Raw genomic sequence first — 19,448 nt, forward strand, 5'->3', positions numbered from 1 at the left:
CTTGGTTGCGAGATTCCTGCTCTGGTCGTTGTAGTCCTAAGATAGACGTAGTTGTGTAGTCAGTGTTCACACATTGGTTGTGGGTACATTGAAAGACTATACACACTACTGTTGAAGTACCATCTTATCCAAGTGGTAAGTAAAGCATCTATGTGAGATAGAATGTCTAACAACATTTTTGCCATATATGGGACACATAATTAAATACTACAGGATAAAAGATGCTATGGATGTTGGTAATATACTCAGTTATATTTTCCTTAGATATTTTTATGATTATCTTAATAGCACACTTGATCAATCACTTGATAACCATATAAAGATACTAATAGAGACAGAGAGGTCTGATGTTGGATCTGTGATGACAATGGGTGGCGTATGAGTCGTGGATCATGAGTACATGTCTGGAAGTCTGAGATTCACATCATAAAAGGTCTAATATCCCTATGACGTTAGTGACAGATGTTAGCCACAGTCTAGCTTTACAAAAGATAGAATATAAACAAAGTAAATAGTTAAGTTGCTTTCCAATCAAGGCATCCTTCTACAGCATGAGTCCTACTAATACAGACCAAACAGACATTGGACGGCACATCAAGGAAAATCAATGGTGATATTGACAATGGTTCGAGAATGGCCACTTATTTTCTGAAAAATGATATACAATAGTGTAGTGTACACTTAGATGAGTGATAGATAGAGAAAAAGCAAATGGGGAAGAAAGCACTGGATAAGGAAACAGAACGTCTATTGTTTTATGTCCTCTTCTGATTTGTTCTCTTAGAATGTATTCCCAACCAAATTTATGGATTGTTGGTCGGGAGTTTTCTGACCTGTTCTTTTCCATTCCTAAAATATATATATTCTGAATATAACCAATATTCAAGTCTCGGTTTGGGTTACTTCTAAAGACCTTTGATTTTATCGATAAGACCTGGCTTTTTAATCAGGAAGATCGACTTTCAGGATGCCTTATAAGCAATAATGTTCTTTATGTAACAGAAGCATGGCCATAGTTTTTGCCAAGAATATGTAGAAGTATCAAACAGATTTAGTTTGAGGGCTCAGAAGAAAGAATCTAGATAAGCAGACAGAACTCATTGATGAGTAAACATAATTTCCATCTTTATAATCTCATCTGCTTTGTACTCTCAGGATGGATGCCCTCAATGGGATTTGCACACTCTCCATTGTTCCTGTGTTCTGTCATCAGCACTTCAGACATATCATGTACACACAGTGTGAGTATAGTCAGTGTCCTTCTGTTGATTTGAGGTGCCCAGAAATGCTGGTCCTATGTTGATAAAAATGGCTTATCATTTGAGATGAGCAGCCTTTGTCAACTGACTGGCAGGCCATGTGCCATAAGATAGTGTTTAATAGTATTTTGTCAATTTCAGAGTTAATAATAAAATACGTACTCAACATGGCAATATCCTGAGTAGTCTTTTTAATATACTTAAAGATCTTATTCTTAGGTTTAATTATTTCAATAGTAGTAGAGATGTAGAAACTCATAGATTAGAGGTGGGCTGATGTCGGATCTATGATGACGGTTGATGCTGTCTGAGTATCTTATCATGATCATATGTCTGAGAGTCTGAGGTCCACATCGTAAAATATCTTGAATACGCCCATCCTCTTAGGGGCCAATTCTAAGAGTTGGCTACTTCTATAATTAGCTAAAATATCAATCAAAATAACTTTTTAAGTCTTTTTCAAGACGTATTACATACGAAAAATATCTCCCAAGCAATAGCTCTTTCATACCTGATGGCTCAGGATGCCATGCCACATGAGCTCAAATTGTAGTCAGAGCCATGGCTATTTGGTTTCTGAGAAAAGACTCAGCAGAGGTTGTTAGAGCCTTAGCTGAGTGATGAGAAGAGGGGTAATTTCAAGCATGAAAATGTATGGATAAATTAACAGAATACCAATATTCTCTTCCGCTTTAAACTCTGAGAATGGATTTTCCCCAGCTGATTTTCCACATTCTGTATTCTTCGGGTGAGCACGGAGTGAGTATACTCTTGTTTTGTTGTTATTGTTGTTGTTGTCGTTGTTGTTTTGTGTTTTCCCTGCCCTGCCTGTTGATAGTATTGTTCAAAGTTTTCTTGTCATCTGAAAGAGCTACTTTTACCTGATCATATATATGGCAATACAATGTTTACTTTTTTCAAATTAATAATGTGTAAGGAACGAAATTGGCCACAGAGCTAATGACGTGTAGTTCCCCCAAATTAAACTGAAAATCTTCTTTTGTATTTTTGTGATTCATAATTATTTCAGTATCACAGCTGATCAATACACACGAAGAAAATGAGACGGCAGTTGCTAAGAGTAGTCAACTTCTACAATTTGATAAAATAACCATAAATATATATGTTTCAGGGAGTTTTATAATCATAATATAAAGCAAGAGTGCAAAAAAAAAAAGCAAGAGTGCTATCTCTATATATAGCAAACACAGTAGACCTTCAGACATGAGACGTGAGAACACCCCACTAAATTAAAATTTTATTCAGTGTTCTTAGTGGAACTGTAGCCATGACCTGGCTTTTTGTGAAAAAAGAATGCATAGTTGTATAATACATTCAGATCACAAACCACTTACCTTTTTTGTTTTTATCTTTGACCTTGGATTCTTTCTTTTTAAAACTGAAATTACATCTTTTGCATACAGTGTAGCCTGATCAAGGTTTCTTCTCCTTCATCTCTCAGATCCTCCCTTCCTTCACACTGATCCAATGTCATCCCTTCCTTCTCTTTGTCTTTTTAGAAAACTAAGAAGCAAACAACAACAACAAGAAAACAAACTAAAATAGAACAAAATAAACAAACATAGAAAAAGAAATATTAAGTACCTGAAGCACCTCCATACACAGACATAAATGCAGACACAGAAAACCCATAAAACACAAAATTAGAAATTAGTGTGTGTGTGTGTGTGTGTGTGTGTGTAATACATGAATACGTTTAAAGAATATGTGCAGACACAGCATGATACTAAAACTTCTGAGTTGACCTTTCTTGAATGATTAATGAAATGAAAGGTCCTATGTATATTAGCACCTCTTTATAACCTGTGTTATTTTGTACTCTCAGAACAGATTCCTGCCTCACTGGTCACTAGGTTCATGGTCCCTCGCATATGTGTCAGAAGCATAGTCACGAACGTGAGTCAAAGTTCTTTGTTTTAATTCTTTCTTCTGTTTTTATAAAGGCATTGCATAGAATCCAAAGTTCAGTGAGAAGTGTGATGTGGCCCTGATATGCTTGGTTGGCTAATTAATATTATTAAAATTAATATTAACTTAAGTAGGCATAGTAACCTCAGGCAAGGAGTTAAAATATACATGTAAATTATCCTTAAAGATATGTTTTTCATGATTCATAATTATGAAATTTTCATTATTGAATGAATAATCAGCTAATAAATAATAGTAAAACTTCATCGGAGAAGCTAGAGGCCGAGGATGGATCGGTGATGACATCTTGTTGGGTATGAGCCGTGGATCATGACAACAGGTCTGGAAGTCTGAGTTCCATACCTTAAAGGCATCTAGTGAGCATGCTCTGATTCTAGACATTCCTCTGAGGTGTGGTCAAGTATGTTCCGTTTCAAAGTTTTGAGTTTTCATTTTTGTCTTAAGTCAATCAGTGAAAGCATCTCTATGCAAATATTTGAATCAAGATAAAGCAGGTTAGCATAGTTCAGCATGAGAATCATGCCAACTGAGAAATGTTCACAAATAAATAGGTAAAAAAAATATACAATAAAATTAAACAATAACAACAAGAGAAATGAATTTCTTAATGGTATTACTAGCTAAAGACAATCCATTTATTGAAAGTAAGGGCTAGTCCTTGTCTTGTTCAGGGCTTCAGTATTTATTATTGTTTTCTCAAGTAAACTAAGAGAATTTAGTTCCTCGCCAAGTAACTAATAAAATGTAAGGTAGAATGAAAAAAAATAAATGGCTATAATATAATTTTTCTTCTTTGTACTGTTGGCGTAGATGCTTTCCTGGAGATATTCACATTCTGGTTCCTGAATATACAGAGACTGAAGTGAGTATAGTCAAATCCCTTGACTTAATTTGGGAGGTTTTAAAAGCTTAATCTATTGGTAAAAGTATCACAGGGAATCCATCAACACCAACTATGGCTGACCAAGACATAAACATGACCATCCATCATTATTCTCATTAATTAACGCTTGCAAAACTGAGAAAAAGGAAAAGAAAACAGAGAGGTTTCACCCAAGTAGTGAAAGATCCTACGGGCGACTTGAGGATCTCATTCGTAACTTATTCATAGTCACCTCAATGTCATTAGGAAAATGGTAGATTAATTAATCAACAAATGCAGAAACAAATGGAAATAGACTGTCTCGTATCAATGCTGACCAGTGTATTTTCAGTTCTGGACATCTGAAGTCCACCCTGACCCTTAGAAGTGGTCTTCTGCACAGATGTGAGAACAGAGGCTGCATTATATCCTTGTTGGTAGTGTTAATAGATTCACAAGGGAAAAAAACATAAATAAGGAAGAATTATGCTGCATTTAAAAGTATAGAATAAGGTTGGAGGCAATTACTGCTATATAGTGGAAATATTAGTTTTTTATTAATTGTTCCAGTATATTCCTTTTGTCTGATGACATGGCTTATGGACTATTCTGTTTCTGAATTGAAAGTAAACATGAGTAAATAATTCGTAGGTAAATTGTCCAGTGACCAGCATCTCATTTTTTCTTATCTGTTGTGTCCCTTTCAGAAAGGCCCAACTTAATATCAATGGGTGGATCCTGTCTCATCCTAAGCTCTAATGTTGCGTGGGTCACAGCTACAACCGTGAGTAATAATTACAGTATAAATTTTTGAGGCTATTGCATGTAGAGATTTGATGTGTTCAGGAATAAAGGCTGTTGTTACCAACCTAGTTACTACTACCTATAATTTCTATACAATAAATACCAGATGTCTCGCATATCCAAAGCAAAGGGAACTTGAGTCACTGCCTCTGTTCATGATAGTCCTGTGATAAGATACAAGCATTTGTGTCATTCATTTTGGTCTTGATGGGCTTTGCTTTTATTGTTACAAGTTTATATATTAAAATTAGAGTCAAACAAAGGTAAATGTCAACCGTTAATCATTATTCAGTTATGTAAATGTCACTCAAGAAGACAACCTATCAACAAAAATTAAAAATATTGAAACCAATTCAGAGTCACTTGAGGACAAGAGCAGTTGATAGTTCAGTGGAAAAGCCCTTGTCTTGGATGTGTGAGGACCTGGGTTCTATCTTCAGTAACACAAAATCAAAGAAATAAAGAAAAATAGTATCTAAGAATGTTAGTTTTTTGGCTAGTGATTTAAAATCAGTAGTACTCGAACTACTGATTATGAATATCAATATTGAATATTTGATTATTTAATCATAATGACAATCAACAGACATATAGTGTTTATTTTGGTTTGGAAACCTTATGTACATCTGAGCAACGGAAAGAACATATATAACGTATTTTTCAAACCTCCTTTTCGCTTTGGCCCCTTATCAATGCCAAAGATGGCAGTGGCTGCCTCGGTGTTTGGCACATTGAAACCAGTTAGATTAGCAATTACTCATTTGCCTGAATAGACAATTTCTAAGAGTATTCCCTATAACCTTGGAACACTCAGACCTAACTGAGATGTCTCCATCAAATCCCTCCCTTCAGGGCTCAGCGAACCCTGTGGAAGAGGAGGTGGAAACAGTGTACGAGCCAATTTCAATGGAAGACACAGAGGAAGCTAGGCCTTCTGGACACAAGAGGACTGATGTACCTGTGAACTCTCAGAGACTGAGGCAGCACGCACAGGACCTACACAGGTCTAAGCCCGATGGGCTCTCAGCACCGAGAGGGGAACTGGACACAATTCTATATTCATAAACCAGAAACTTTCTCCAGTTGATAAACTCTGTCAAAGGACATATAAGAACTGGACATATAAGAACAGGCCCCACCGCCCTGATGGCCAACACATGATGAACTCAATGGCATTTTTGGAGGGTTTTGTGACTCACAATGCGTTGTCTGGTACTTTTTTTTTTTTTTAACACGCTACAGATATTTTTTGTATATATCATGGTTTCTGACTGTATTTTTTGAATTTTCTTATATGTGTCCCAGTGTCCGTATATGATTTTTCTTTGACTCTTTTTTTTTTCCTATTCTGCTTTGCTTCTTTTTTCTTAATTGGTCATTTTATTTATTTACATTTCAAATGTTATCCCCTTTCCCAGGTTTACCTTCCAGAACCCCCCTATCCAATCCTATCTACTCTCTATTCTCTGATGGTGCTAACCCCCCCACCAACCCACTCGTGCCCCACAGTACTAGCATTCATTCCCCTACATTCAATCATCAAACTTCATCGGACCAAGGGCCTCTCCTCCCATTGATGCCTGAGAAGGCTGGAGCCATGGGTTTCTCCATGTGTACTCTTTGTATGGTAGTTTAGTCTTTGGGATACCTGGGGGGCGGGGGGGTTAATCATTGTTCTTCCTATGGGGTTGCAAACTCCTTCAGCTCCTTCCGTCCTTTCAATAACTCATCCATTGTAGTCTCCATTTCAGTCCCTTGACCAGGAGCATTCTCTCTATAACAGTCAGGCTGTCAGATAAAGGCTATATCAAGCTCCTGTCAATCTTCTTTGTTTGTATCTCCTCCTCCTCCTCTTCCTCTTGCTCCTCCTCCTCCTCCCCTTCCTCCTCCTCCTCATTTTAGATAACTGTTTTTATTCTAATGTAAGAATGAGTGAATTGGTGTGGATTTGGGTGGGTGGGGAAATGTGGAACATGGGAGGGTGTTGGGACGGGAAGCTATAATGTAAATCCATTGTATAAAATACATCTTAATAAAAACGTATTTCCTCTGTGACTAAAAAAAGTGTGAAGTAGAATTATTGAAAGAGGGCGGAAGGATCAATGGGAAGTATAAATCAGTAATACATGGGTGAGTGGGTGCGTGTGAGATAAAAGATACTGAGAATAGAGAAGATAGTGTGGGATAGGATTGGATTTGACCCAAAACATGTTATATGCGTGTGTGCATTTTTATTAGCAAATTTGCAAAGAAAAGTATCACTAATGGTTTTACCATCAAAATAAAGAAAATAAAGTATGATATCTTTTAGCTAAGAAAAGTTCACGGTGTACATGTTTGTTTCTAGCCACATGCGGATGAGGCTTAGTGAGTGGTACAGCACTTCCTGTGTATCCAAAGGCCCTGGTTCCATCCCCATTACTAAAAGTATAGTTTCTTTTTATTGACCATATCAATATAAGAAAATATATTACATATAATTGAAGTAGCCATGGTGACTATTTTTGAAACTTTACCGGTCAGAAGTGAAATACCTATTTTTGCAACAGATAGGGCCTAGCCATGAAGAACTGGCCAAGAATCATCCCTGTTTGAAGTGCAGTTGTCTGTAGACTTTGGATTATTCACAGGGACCTAGTGAGTTAATTGGTAAACAAGGCTGGATAATAAGAAGTGAATTTCCCCGAACTCTGGATCGATATGGCTGCTGGTGTGACTCACAGGTGGTCTGGAGCACTGAAGGCCTCAGATAAAAACAATTATTACTTTCGCCCACTCCAGAATAGATGTGACAGATAGATTTGGCATTTTGTAAGGATCTTGTCTCAGTTTGCTTTTCACAGGTTTTGATTATTTTGCAGTCAGGAAATCAATAAGAGAATGTACAATCAAAACACTTTGTTGGACGCATTAAAGAGGTACGTTTTTTTTTTTCTTGTGAGTCATTTGAAAATATAAAGAATCAATGTACAATTATACATTAGAGATAAGGGGACATGATATCATCGAATGATGACAAAATTAGAAAGAACACTAATTATTACCACCACTAATGTTAATAAATGTGGTAATTAGTTCAGGGATAAATGTTCAGATACGTTTCTTGTGCCTAACAGTGATGGCTGGTACTCTTGCATTTTTTTAATGGAAGTTCAATGTTGTCTTGTTATTCTTAATAGACTATGAAATATACATTAAGCTAAATTAGGTATCTCCAAGTGACACAATGATACCAGGGGCAATTTAAGAAATGTCTCAATTGTCTCAGTGTTTTCTCCAGTGTGTGGTAAGGTTGAGGCTGCACTGGGCTGTATGAGTTTCTGCCAATGTATGCAACAGTAAGGACTGTGTCTGTGTCCATCCTTAACGTATAGAGCACAGCATTCAGGACAGTTAAGACGAATTTGCACTGAAACTAGACAAATGATAAAAAGCCTATGGAAAAACGCATCAAGTTTCTTAGATGAGTTTTTAACGTTAATAGATTGTATTGTTATTAGAGATGTATCAACTAATTAATTTACATCCTAGATGAGGATTAGTAGAATTGTACCCAACCCAGTGGTGCTGATGTTGCTATTTCAACCCCACACTGTGCACACTGTATGAAGCGGTCAGGTCCAGTGAAGACATGATAGAATGGATCCTTTCTGCTTGAAAGGATGCTGGGGATGCAGCTACATTCTTGTAATGTAATTAGATAAACGTGACGACTACAGTAGACAGAAAAATACAGATAAAATGTGTGAAACCTCTAACACGTGGGGCAGTCAGAAAGGTACGACAATACATTATTTCAAATGCATGGACTGTGCCTGAATCTCCTTTTAACTATGTTTTGTTTTTGGTCTCCTAGGATGAACGTGTGATCTGGCTTCCGTGTCCTGCAAGCTTCTGGCCCACACCACCGGTCCTAATGGTATGAACGTTTTGTCCAATGGAAAATAGTTCTTGCTTTCAAATTTTTTTTAAAAAAAGCTTACTCATTGTAGCATTTAAAAATGAGCATAGATAGAATTTTTTAAAAGCCTACCGTGGTCCAAGGTATAAATAGGGTTTTTTATGAAATAGCTTGATTCGGTGTTATTGATAACGATGAAGGTAACTGATGAGGAGGGCCTTATTCAATTAGAGACTCATTCCAAAGACAAATGGCGGGAGCGTAGAGCTTTTGTGATTAATTCATTTATTAGTAGTAAATCAATGAGCTAATCAATAACAGTGTTAGATGACAATGAAGATAGGCCCACACCCCACACCAGCGGTAGTGTCACAGTGGCATAGGGCTCCTTTGTTATCCGTAATGTGCCTCTGGATGACTGAGGCTTAGACAGAACTTCCTCAATTCCTGTCCCGTTATTGATCCTGTGGAGGAAGGTTAAGAATATAAAAATGATCTTGTTTTATTACATCTACTTATTTGTTTTGGAAGAGGGGTGACATTTTCTTCTATAGCATAGGCTTGGGGGTTCAGCGGACAGTTTCTAGGAACCCATTCTCTCGTTTCAGCATCTGGGTCTCAGAGATTGGACTAAGGCCATCCGGGACCCTAGTTTGTTTATTTATTTTATTTATTTATCAATCTAAGTTATTTATAGACCAATACAAATGAAGTAAAGAAACCAAAGCATTGCCCTGCCGTGAATATATCCAAGGAAGCTAGAAACGTTAATGTTAACTGTGAATACTGATGCCTGTTGAGACCAAATGTGAGCCAAAGAGCCAATAATACATCCAGTGTACTGAAAAATAACGCTTCATGTTAGAAGCATGTGTCAGAGCCACAAATGCAGACACACAGTGACATGGTCATTTTCATATAGATATTTGTGAACGTGAAATTTTTAATTAATATCTGAATGAACAACAACTGAAGTTTTGGAAAGAAGACTCTGTCTTTCTGACTTTCTTTGTCTTTTCTTTGAGGATGGATGGAGGTCCTCCCGTCTTCGGGAGGACCCTGCCGTGCTGTTTGCTTCATGGGTGGAGGCCACAGGGCCAAAGGTGAGTAAAAATGCATGTTTATGTCCTTACAAGTTTTTCTTAGATGATTTATTAAATTATCATAAGTGTAACATAGTCTCCTCAAGGCGGACTGGGAAAAATGATGAATATGGAATTAGCCTGACATACTACATTTATAAATTCATTGATGGTAATTGTGGAACACGATATGAGGATCCTAGATGATCCTGAAGGCATGAAGATTATTCATTGCTCTTAGGTTTCATGAATCATTGTTTTTAAAATTAGGACCATGGAATAAATTACTTGTTTAATAAACACATGTAAATGAGTGTGAACGGAAGCAGTCCCAGCCAGGACCACTGTGGACAGCATAGGGCTAATGAGGTTTGAAGAGTACTATGTCTGACATGCTGAAGTCCGATTATATATATATATATTAAACTGTGAATTTTACTAGAAAATATAAATAATCCAAATGTTGTCTTTCTTTAAGAAAGGCACAAGAAACAATTCGGTTGAATTATTATTATTATTATTATTAATTTTACAGATAATTAGCAAGTGTTTCCCCACCTCACAAGGAATGGCCAGGATAGGGAAGTGAGGGCAGTTTGGTAGCTCAGTGAAGTCTTCCCATCATTTTGTATTAATTGTTTAATACAATTAGTCAAAGAGGAATCTAAGGCAACATGTGTCTTCTATATAAATAATAACCACATTGAGGTTTCTTGCCTCCATGTCTAACCACTGTGCTGATTTTATCGCTATTATTTATAAATTCATAAATGGAAGAGTGATCACATGAAGGGGAAGGCATTGCACAGGACCATTCTTCAACTGGTCACATGTGAGTCAGTAAAGATGAATAATTCATGTGTGGACCTGTAAGGCATAATCATGTAGACAGCTTTCAGGAACATGCGAAAACACTCAAGAACATTATTCTCACTTTCAACGAATACCAAATTTGTCATACATGTATAAAATACACCTAGGTCATATCCGCCTCAATGGCATACATGTATATAACAATTCTAGGTCCTATCCACCTCAAACTCCCACCTTCTAGTTTCCCCTCTGCCCCCTAAACACAGCTTATCCCCAACTTCATGTCTTTTCTTTAAAAAAAACGTTGTCCTTTTAAAAAGTGAGCCTAAGTAGCATTGCATGTATGCACGTGGGATTGGTGGCATCCCCTGGGCCATGTGACTATATCCCCCCCCCGCCACCCAGTAGCAGCTGTTGAATAAATAAACCTATCGATTAACAAGAAGATGAGAAGTATGGTACTATGTGTTGTTTCAATGTATAGTAATAAAAATAATAATGGTGGAGATGGATGGCTAATAGTTGTTACATTGTTCTTCAGCTGAAGAGGATGTCAATAGTTACCAGTCACAGTTAATGATTTGTGTCAGTCACAGGCTTATTTATCATGTTGGTAGAAAAATGAGTATATTGCATGTTACTGGATACCTCCACATTTATGATGGAAAAAAAGATTAACAAAAATTATTCTTTTTTTTTTTTCTTCTCTACTTTGCCCTCTTCACAATGGATATACCTACTGCTGAACCCATGGCTGATTCTGAGATTATATGACAGACTCCTCTGAGTAAGTATGGTTTTGGTTTGATTTGGGATACATGTTCTAACACCTTGATGATAGTTTTGATACCTATTAAATATGAAGAGTCCTATTGCCAGAGAGCAATAGAATTTGAAATGTTGCGATGCCTGATAAAGAACTGAGCTGAGCGCACAGACTCCGAGGGATTTGCATGTCTTAGCGCTGGGATTTATGAATCATGTATTTATTTCAGCCGAATCTGTGAGCAAATCATTTGTTCAATTGCAATGCAGTAGTAAACAGTGACTGTTGGTTCAGTATGAATTGTAACAATGAGGCCCATATAGGTTATCTCGATGTTGATTTTGCCTCTCTGCTTTGTACTTCACAGGACTACCTGTGAAGCTACAATCTCCTATATGTGGGAACTATATGAGGAAGAGAGGCTCTCCTGGGTGTCTCTGTTTAAGACTCCCAACGACTGCTGTCTTGTAAGTCGCGACTGTAATCAAAGAAGGTCAACAGTGGCCAATGGAATTATAGATAGTTATGAAACATTGTATTGATGACTTCCTTAGGTTGATTAATTGGTTTTATAATGAAAATGACTGATGACAGAGATGCATAACATAATAAAACCTGTAGATGAATTTTGGGATATTCATAGGTCCTTCCCTCTCTTGAGACTTCTGGTTCATAGGCTATTGTGTTAGGTTAATGCTATTAAAGAAGTGAAAAAATGAATTAGTAAGGAACTATAGATTTTTATTTAAAGAAAAAGGACATCCTAATGTCTTGTCCCAGTGATTACAATTTGGTGGTATCAGAGGTCACACAGGATGCCTAACTATGTGTTTCTTGAACTGTGGGGTTTTTTGAAAGAACAGTGCTATATATTTGCTGGGATCATTTGCAAATGATCAAGAATATAAAAAAACCAATTCTTTTAGTTTTGGTGGAGTATTTTTTATTCTGATTTATTAATATATGATAATAGAATGTACAATCTCAATATAAATCGCCCAAAGTCATGAATGGAATCAAATCTTATCTTGACTATTAAATCACTATATTTCCGTCCCGTTTTATAGCAGAGTACAAAGAAAAGAACCCCACAAAACCCCCAAACAAACGTTTCCTATTTCCTTTCTCAGATAACGAGAGCTTTCAGTAGACTTGGTTTGGGCCTTGGTAGCTTGTTGCTGAGTGCTAATGTGTCATAAGCAAATCAATAAACAGAAGTGCTGTGAATGAGGGTAGATAAGCCGACTAAAGTGCAGCCTCGTTAAGAGCCTGTTTACTGGAGCAGGGTTTGTTATTTTGTGTCTCTACCAGTGCTGTCTGTGGATAAAAATAGAACCCTGTGACCAACGTCAGCAGCCAGCTTATACACAGATGCTTGCGTACTCTGTGTCTCTGTCCAAGGTACTTGTGAATTTATCTGATTTTGACCTTTAGTGAGCTAGAGAAAGTTACATAAATATCCACATTTTTTTAAAAAAAAAATTAAAGAAAGGAAATTTACCTAGCTCTGTGCCAAATGTGACTGCATCTAATACCACGTGTGACGGATTAATCATTGTGCTAAACCAGAGTCCAAGTTAATAAGAGAAAAAGGTTCCTCATTCGTGTCTATAGCTGTACGTTGTTTCAGTTTAAATTGCTACATGTATTCCATGTTTCTGCGTTAGCGTAGCTGTGGCCCAGATATTTAAAGTGTATAATAGACACATAATAAGCACAGTATGATGCATAGAGACAAGTGTGTAAAGCAAATTAAGCTGAGATAGTGTATAGGCAATGAGGTGGTTATGCTCTGCATTTTACCTTCTATTCAATAGTTCCTGTGGGCAATGTGAAAGAAATTGTTAGTTCCAAGGATGACACAAACCATTGCAAGGACCTGTAAGGTCCCTGCCTTCATCTGGGTTGTTTACTTTAGGTATGCAGTAAGTTGTTAGTGAAATTCACTGGTATAATCAGGAATATGTCCTTTATCCTGTGTCAGTTGTGAATTTCAAGCTGTTAGTTTTATTATGAAAAAGAAAACATTAAATAATATATACTGGATAGAATATTATTTTTTTTAACATCTTGAAACTTTTTTCTTTCAATATTGTGCACAATGAATGGTTCTTGGATGAGGTAGGGGAACAGCCAACTTTCTTCCTCCATGCAAATTTTCATGTACATTCTCTGCATGAGTTCAAAATTTCTGACAGACTGTACGTAGAACCAATGTCCAGAAACCAAGTCTGTCTGAATAATAAGACCACATTTGTGCCCCATTAGCATTTCTCCCACCGACGCCTGCCTTCTCCCTCTCACTTCCCCCTTTATTTACAAGTCTTGATTGCACGTGCTTGTGCTTGTGTGTAAACATTTGACATGTCTTGTAAATATTCTGTAAGAGATAAATGTTTTTAATATTTAATATTATAATGTGAGATATCATAGACGATAAATACCTTCGTTGTAAAGCAAGAATACAGAGATGGACATACTGGCCAGTGTCAGTTACCTGATCCTGCATCCTGCTGTCAATTGGAAAAACACAGATCACACAGAGAAGGACAAGGTACCCAACTGTGTTTATGACCAAGGTTTGCATGACCTTCTGAGGTTCCTGGCAAGCAGGGATTTGCATGTTTGTCTCTGTGGGGATGAATACACAGATTTTGATAATATGTCAGGCTCATCTGGGTCTCTGTTGCATCATAGGTTTGATTTTGTTATTAAAATTAAAGCCAGTGTGTAAAATGAAGGACACAAGGTTTGGGCAAGCATAGCAGTCTGTTGTGATGTGAGGGTTACTGTTAATATGTCTTAGGCCCCTGGACACCCAATAAGCGTGCAGTGAAGTGTGGTAGGCTGCCTTTTAGGGTATGGTTAAGTGGTTTGAGAAATGTCATGGAATATTAAGGGTCCATAAAGAGTTCAAGTAATCGTATGCTTAAGAAAAAAAAACCAGAAAAACATATCACAAGGTAATAAATACTAAAAATGACTAAAAAAATGACACTTGAAAGGTATGTGTTAATGGAGTGATCCTCAATACATGGTGGGTTTGCTTGTTTGTTTGTTTGTTTTAATTTTTGTTGTTTCTTTCAGAGAGGGTCTGACTATGCAGCTATGGTAGGCCCGAAACTAACTCAGTGTGCCGACGAAGTTGCTCTTGACCTCACACAGGTCCACCTACCTGTGCCACCTGGGGGCTGCAAGTAAGTGGCAGTACACTTGGTGTCTCTCAAGATTTTATTAATTAGCATCCTTTTACATATACTTCAGAATAAATGCAGCGAGCTAACTGAAGTAGGGCCATGAAACCAAGGTGTTGTGAAGACAGAGACAAAAATCAGCAATAAGTCATTTTTTCCCTGTATTTAAAGGCAGGTATTTATTATTATTTACCATTTGAAAAAGTAACAGATAAAAGAGGAGAGGAAGGGATGAAATCCTGACTCAGAACGGTGACTATGACTGAGTACCATGAGTAATGAATAATTCATGTCAGAAAATCTGGTTTAGTTCAGAGAGAGATTGGTTGTATTAGCTTTGCTGGGACTAATCCTGTGGAGACGTCAGCTATCCCAAATCTCATGTTCTTTGGAGTTTTGTGCTTCATGAATTTTGATTGTTATTATTAAAAAAAAAATTCAGTGGTCAAAGCGACTCTTGTTCAATATAGCCTTGCATGGTCTCAGCTCAAAGCTGAGAGCTACCATTTGTAAGTAAGTGAAAAGAATGGGGTATTAGGTTCCTAGGCCAGTGTACACAAGATAATTAAACATAAACATTGGTGTGAGGTGATTCTTGAAACATAATGAGAATGGCAAACTTTGTCTTCGATTCATGAATATGCCATTTGAGGTTAGCATGAACAAGTTAGTGTCTCAATGAATAAACAATATAGAAGCAAGTCAAAAAGTGAAAGGACCATGCATGAAAATTGTCATTCATAGTAAAAATATGGAAACTGTCACACATTAATGCAATGGTAGGTCAATCTTAGTCAGAGAGTCCATGAACAGATTAGCAATAATAGCTATCATATCATTAGCCCCCACCATTTGGGATCACAAGCCTTATAATTAATTGGTCAATATGAAAAATACAAAATGTTATAGAAAAGAGTACTCAAATGTGGACCATTGATGGTCAGTGTTGTCATGTAAGGCAACAATAGTACTCTGTGTCCAGCTTCACAGCCAGTTTTTCGATGTTTGAAATGATTCTGTCAGTTAGGTGGAATGTATTTGTTTTGAGTTTGTTGATTTCCATCCTGTTAGTTCGAGAGCATCAATCTCTGGATAGAAATAACTTTTGGTTAGAGATGAGGTAGACAGTATAATTAATAAATAATAGTCAATGTCTGGGTCATAGACAAAAGCAACAAAGGACCTTCAAGTAATGACTTTTTACATGACCAACCGAAGGAAGGACGAGAAGCAAAACTAAAATAGATGAGCTTATCTTTTAATGAGCTGTTCTGCTTTGATGTCCTGGACCCAGATGCTCTATGCCAGGGGACGCATCTTTCCTTGGTCTTGAGCTCCATGGTTACGTGCCTGTGTCAGAAGCATGACATGCTTCATAATAATAACCGCTGTGACTGTTTCAACCTTCGAAAAGCATTAAAATTAACTAAAGAACCTGAAATGTGCCTATGGTAAACATTAGACTTGAATTATATATTGCACTGAATCCTTTGCATGAACCACTGAGCTTGGTTTATACAATGCATCTGGACTCTCTGGAAGCAATTATATAGGAACACTCCTGTTCCTATATAATTCTTGTTCAAGAGTCTACTTTTTATTACATTTGTATATGATTTTTTTTGAACTATGAAATAATCAACAAAGTAATGTGCAGTAGAGAAAGAAGGCCATTATTTGTCCCCTTACCTAGTATACTACAGTTAAGCCACCTAACTGTGACTCAGTACCCATGGATCCACCTTCACCACCTATGTCTCCCTCCCTCCCACCTTGCGTTTCCCTGGTAACCACCATTCAGCTCTTATCTTGCCTGAGATCAGTTTCAGTGGGAGTGGACGAATGCACCACTCATCAGAAATAGAAGCAATACTTTGATTTAGAATGTAAAGTGGACTCTGGTCCCCTTTGGAAGCCTGTGAGGTCAGACGTGTCAAGCTTCATTCTGAGCTTATGAATCATGTTTATTGATATACTTTAATTAATAGCTTAGAATAAAAATAGAAATGCTGTAATTAAAAAGGCAAACATGAACCAGTGATGGTGGTTGCTGTCAATTTGAATAAAATATGCCTGGGCTTTGGAGTCAAATGCAAAAAAAAAAATTTCAGTTCACTACCTCATGGGAAGGTGTCTTCAAGAAAGATTTGGCAATATCCAAGATTCTTGGTCCTGGCCTTTGTGTCAAAATTCAACGAGTGAGACTATCAGTCATTCAATTAATGAAATATTGTCTAACTTCAAGAATACATGAACAGCAACTTTAGAATGTGTTAGGAAACCAGTGCATTCCAGTTTAGCTGTCTCACTCTATTACTCCCCATTTTGTGGCTAAAGATGGTGCAGAATTTTTTTTCTTTATATGGTGTCCTCATTATATGGAAAATTTAAAATTCTCTTTACTGTAGAGTGAGACTATTAAGTTATACTATTAAGTTAAGCAATGTAGAAATTAATCACTCAAGTCAGTGGTTCTCAATCTGATTCTTGCGACCTCTTTATGGAGGGAATCAAATGACCTTAACACAGGGGTGGTACAACAGATGGTTAAATTACAATTCATAACAGTAATAGCAACAAAATAATTTTATGATGGGGGTGGGGGTTCACGAGACCATGAGGAACTGAATTAAAGGGTCACAACATTATGAAAGTTGAGAACTACTGCCTAAACTACAGATAAAGTTAAAGACAAGCGAAGTGTGGGGGGCTCAATGTTTCCTCTCGATACTTTTTAAATCATGTGTTGTTTCTCCTACAGTTCCCCTGGTCCTCTGTGAGCTGATGGATTCTGCACAGCAGAAGTCTCTATGGTCCGTCTGTGTTGGGAGCCTGCAGGATGACGTAAGTAGTATTTCTATTTCCTACTTTGTTTTGGGTGGTTTATTCAGGGAGAATGCGCCATATTTTTTAATTTTTATGCTGTAATCATGTAAGACAAACTGAAGCCATTTTTACGTTTTAGAATATGTGAAAGATGAGAATGAATGATTATAAATGAATAATAAAAAATGAATATAAAACATTCATAAAATATAAAATATAAAACGAACAATTATACTGATTTCTGTTATGTATGAAGAGCTAAGGATAGTTAACAGGAGACTTATTTACGCAGACATCATTCTGGATTACAACCAGCCATCTTCTTGTTGAGTTTTTCCAATCCTAGGCCTTTAGAAACTTTATTAGCTACTCAATAGATTGGCTAACACACAGTATAGAAATTGGCTAACACACAGTATAGAAATAAGTGAAGGGGTATTGCGCCTTCCCTGGGTGACAGCTGTCAGGGCATACATTCCCAGATGAATTCCATGTGTTTACAACTCTGAGCTCCAACAGGATGAATATGGTAGTAAGCAAGGATTGGAGGTGAGTGTAATTTTTTGTCCTCTGCTTTGATCTGTACTCTTCAGAATGTTTGCTCCATAGAGGATGGATTCTTCTCTGGTCCTCTCCTTGTTGCTCACATCCACTCTCTTCATAGTGAGCATTTGGTTTTTTATTTCTGTATTTTACCATAGGTTGATAGAAATGTTTAGTGATTATTTCACACATGAAGAAATGAGGGCTGTAACCAAAAGATGTAGTGGTTGACAGGTATAATCTGTAGACAAATGTTAGAGACCTTCATACATATTATTCTTCTATTAAGTAGTTTATATTTTTTCTCTGTTAATGAAACAGTCCACAAGACTAGAATGTATTGTGAATGGCGATCCATCCAGGATCTGATGCCTCCGATGTCTGTGGCATGTGAGACACACATACTGAACATCATATCTCTTGAGCTCTGAAGATCTAAAAGAAATGGACAGGTCCTTATTTAAACTTGGGTCTTAAGTTCAACTTTCCGTTTCAAGAACCTCATTTAATATCTTTGTATTTAGTAGTTGAAAGATTACTATAAAAGAATCAAGGTGGTTTGACTAAACAAATGTCTGTATAGAGATGACAGTGGTACAGATTTACTCATTATTAAAATGAAGACGTAGGATATAGGTATTAGGGTTTTTTTTTCTAATCTGGTCTCCCTATATAGTCCAGGCTGGCCTCAAATTCTCAGCTGGGCGGTGCAGGCTGGTCAAGTGCTGGAATTGTATTCGTTAGTCACCAGCGCTGTTACAACAGAAATTGTTCTGGACTAAAGATGATAAAGACAAATCAGTATAAATCATTAAACTATATCAATTATAAATTTGAAGCTCAATAAGAAGAAGATGAACAGACATTTTTGCAGTGAAAGTCTATACAATGATCGTAAGGCATCTTAGTAATATATGTCGCTAGAAAGAACATGTCCAACTCCCGCTTTGTACTCCTAGGTGAAGGGGCTGAGCAGAGCAGGACGCTCCCCTGATCGATCTTCCCTCCCATGCTGTGTGCTTGCACTGTGAGTAACAGCCAACAATCTTATTTTCCTTGTTTAATTGATTAAAGGTGTCCATGGTGTTAATTATGTTTTTCAAATCAGGCTTTAACAGTGGCATTGGGCTGGGGAGCAGAAGAATGATAAGCAACTTGAAAGTACCATCTTTTCTTCCCCTCATTCTGCCACACACCAAACAGAAATGATCTTGAGCAAAGTGATGCCTGCGCATGTCTGTTACCTGCTTGCTTTGTGTGAGTTTCCAGTCAAGCTAAGCGTGTCTATTCCCTCACTGTTCCCTCATTGTCCTGAAACTCCACTCTCCTCTTTTCTAGTCCTTTAAGATATTAAGAAACTATCATCTAGAGTTGCTCCACAATACATAAAATAAGGCCATCGAACTGTAACTTAGCAACTTTTCTCCCTTTCTCTCTTCTCACTCTAC

At 37.1% G+C, this 19,448-nt stretch overlaps 1 long non-coding RNA gene and 3 other non-coding genes across 5 annotated transcripts; all 4 read left to right on the forward strand.

Moving 5' to 3' along the window:
- The first annotated feature begins 43 nt into the window (after positions 1–43).
- On the forward strand, positions 44–6,762 carry LOC114618744. 2 transcript variants are annotated; one of them, XR_003711000.1, is made up of 7 exons: positions 44–135; positions 1,156–1,241; positions 1,980–2,018; positions 3,106–3,176; positions 4,020–4,071; positions 4,779–4,855; positions 5,728–6,762. It is a non-coding gene; the product is annotated as an uncharacterized LOC114618744 (long non-coding RNA). The 2 variants fall into 2 exon arrangements; XR_003710999.1 differs by lacking the exons at positions 44–135; positions 1,156–1,241 and having other exon boundaries at positions 1,256–2,018.
- On the forward strand, positions 352–423 carry LOC114618808. The gene has a single exon (XR_003711029.1). It is a non-coding gene; the product is annotated as a small nucleolar RNA SNORD113/SNORD114 family (small nucleolar RNA).
- LOC114618788 lies at positions 1,540–1,611 on the forward strand. Its single transcript, XR_003711012.1, has one exon. It is a non-coding gene; the product is annotated as a small nucleolar RNA SNORD113/SNORD114 family (small nucleolar RNA).
- On the forward strand, positions 3,478–3,549 carry LOC114618786. The gene has a single exon (XR_003711011.1). It is a non-coding gene; the product is annotated as a small nucleolar RNA SNORD113/SNORD114 family (small nucleolar RNA).
- Positions 6,763–19,448: the final 12,686 nt, after the last annotated feature.

Source organism: Grammomys surdaster, unplaced genomic scaffold (assembly GCF_004785775.1).
Source record: "Grammomys surdaster isolate TR1022 unplaced genomic scaffold, NIH_TR_1.0 144, whole genome shotgun sequence".
Lineage (NCBI taxonomy): Eukaryota > Metazoa > Chordata > Mammalia > Rodentia > Muridae > Grammomys > Grammomys surdaster.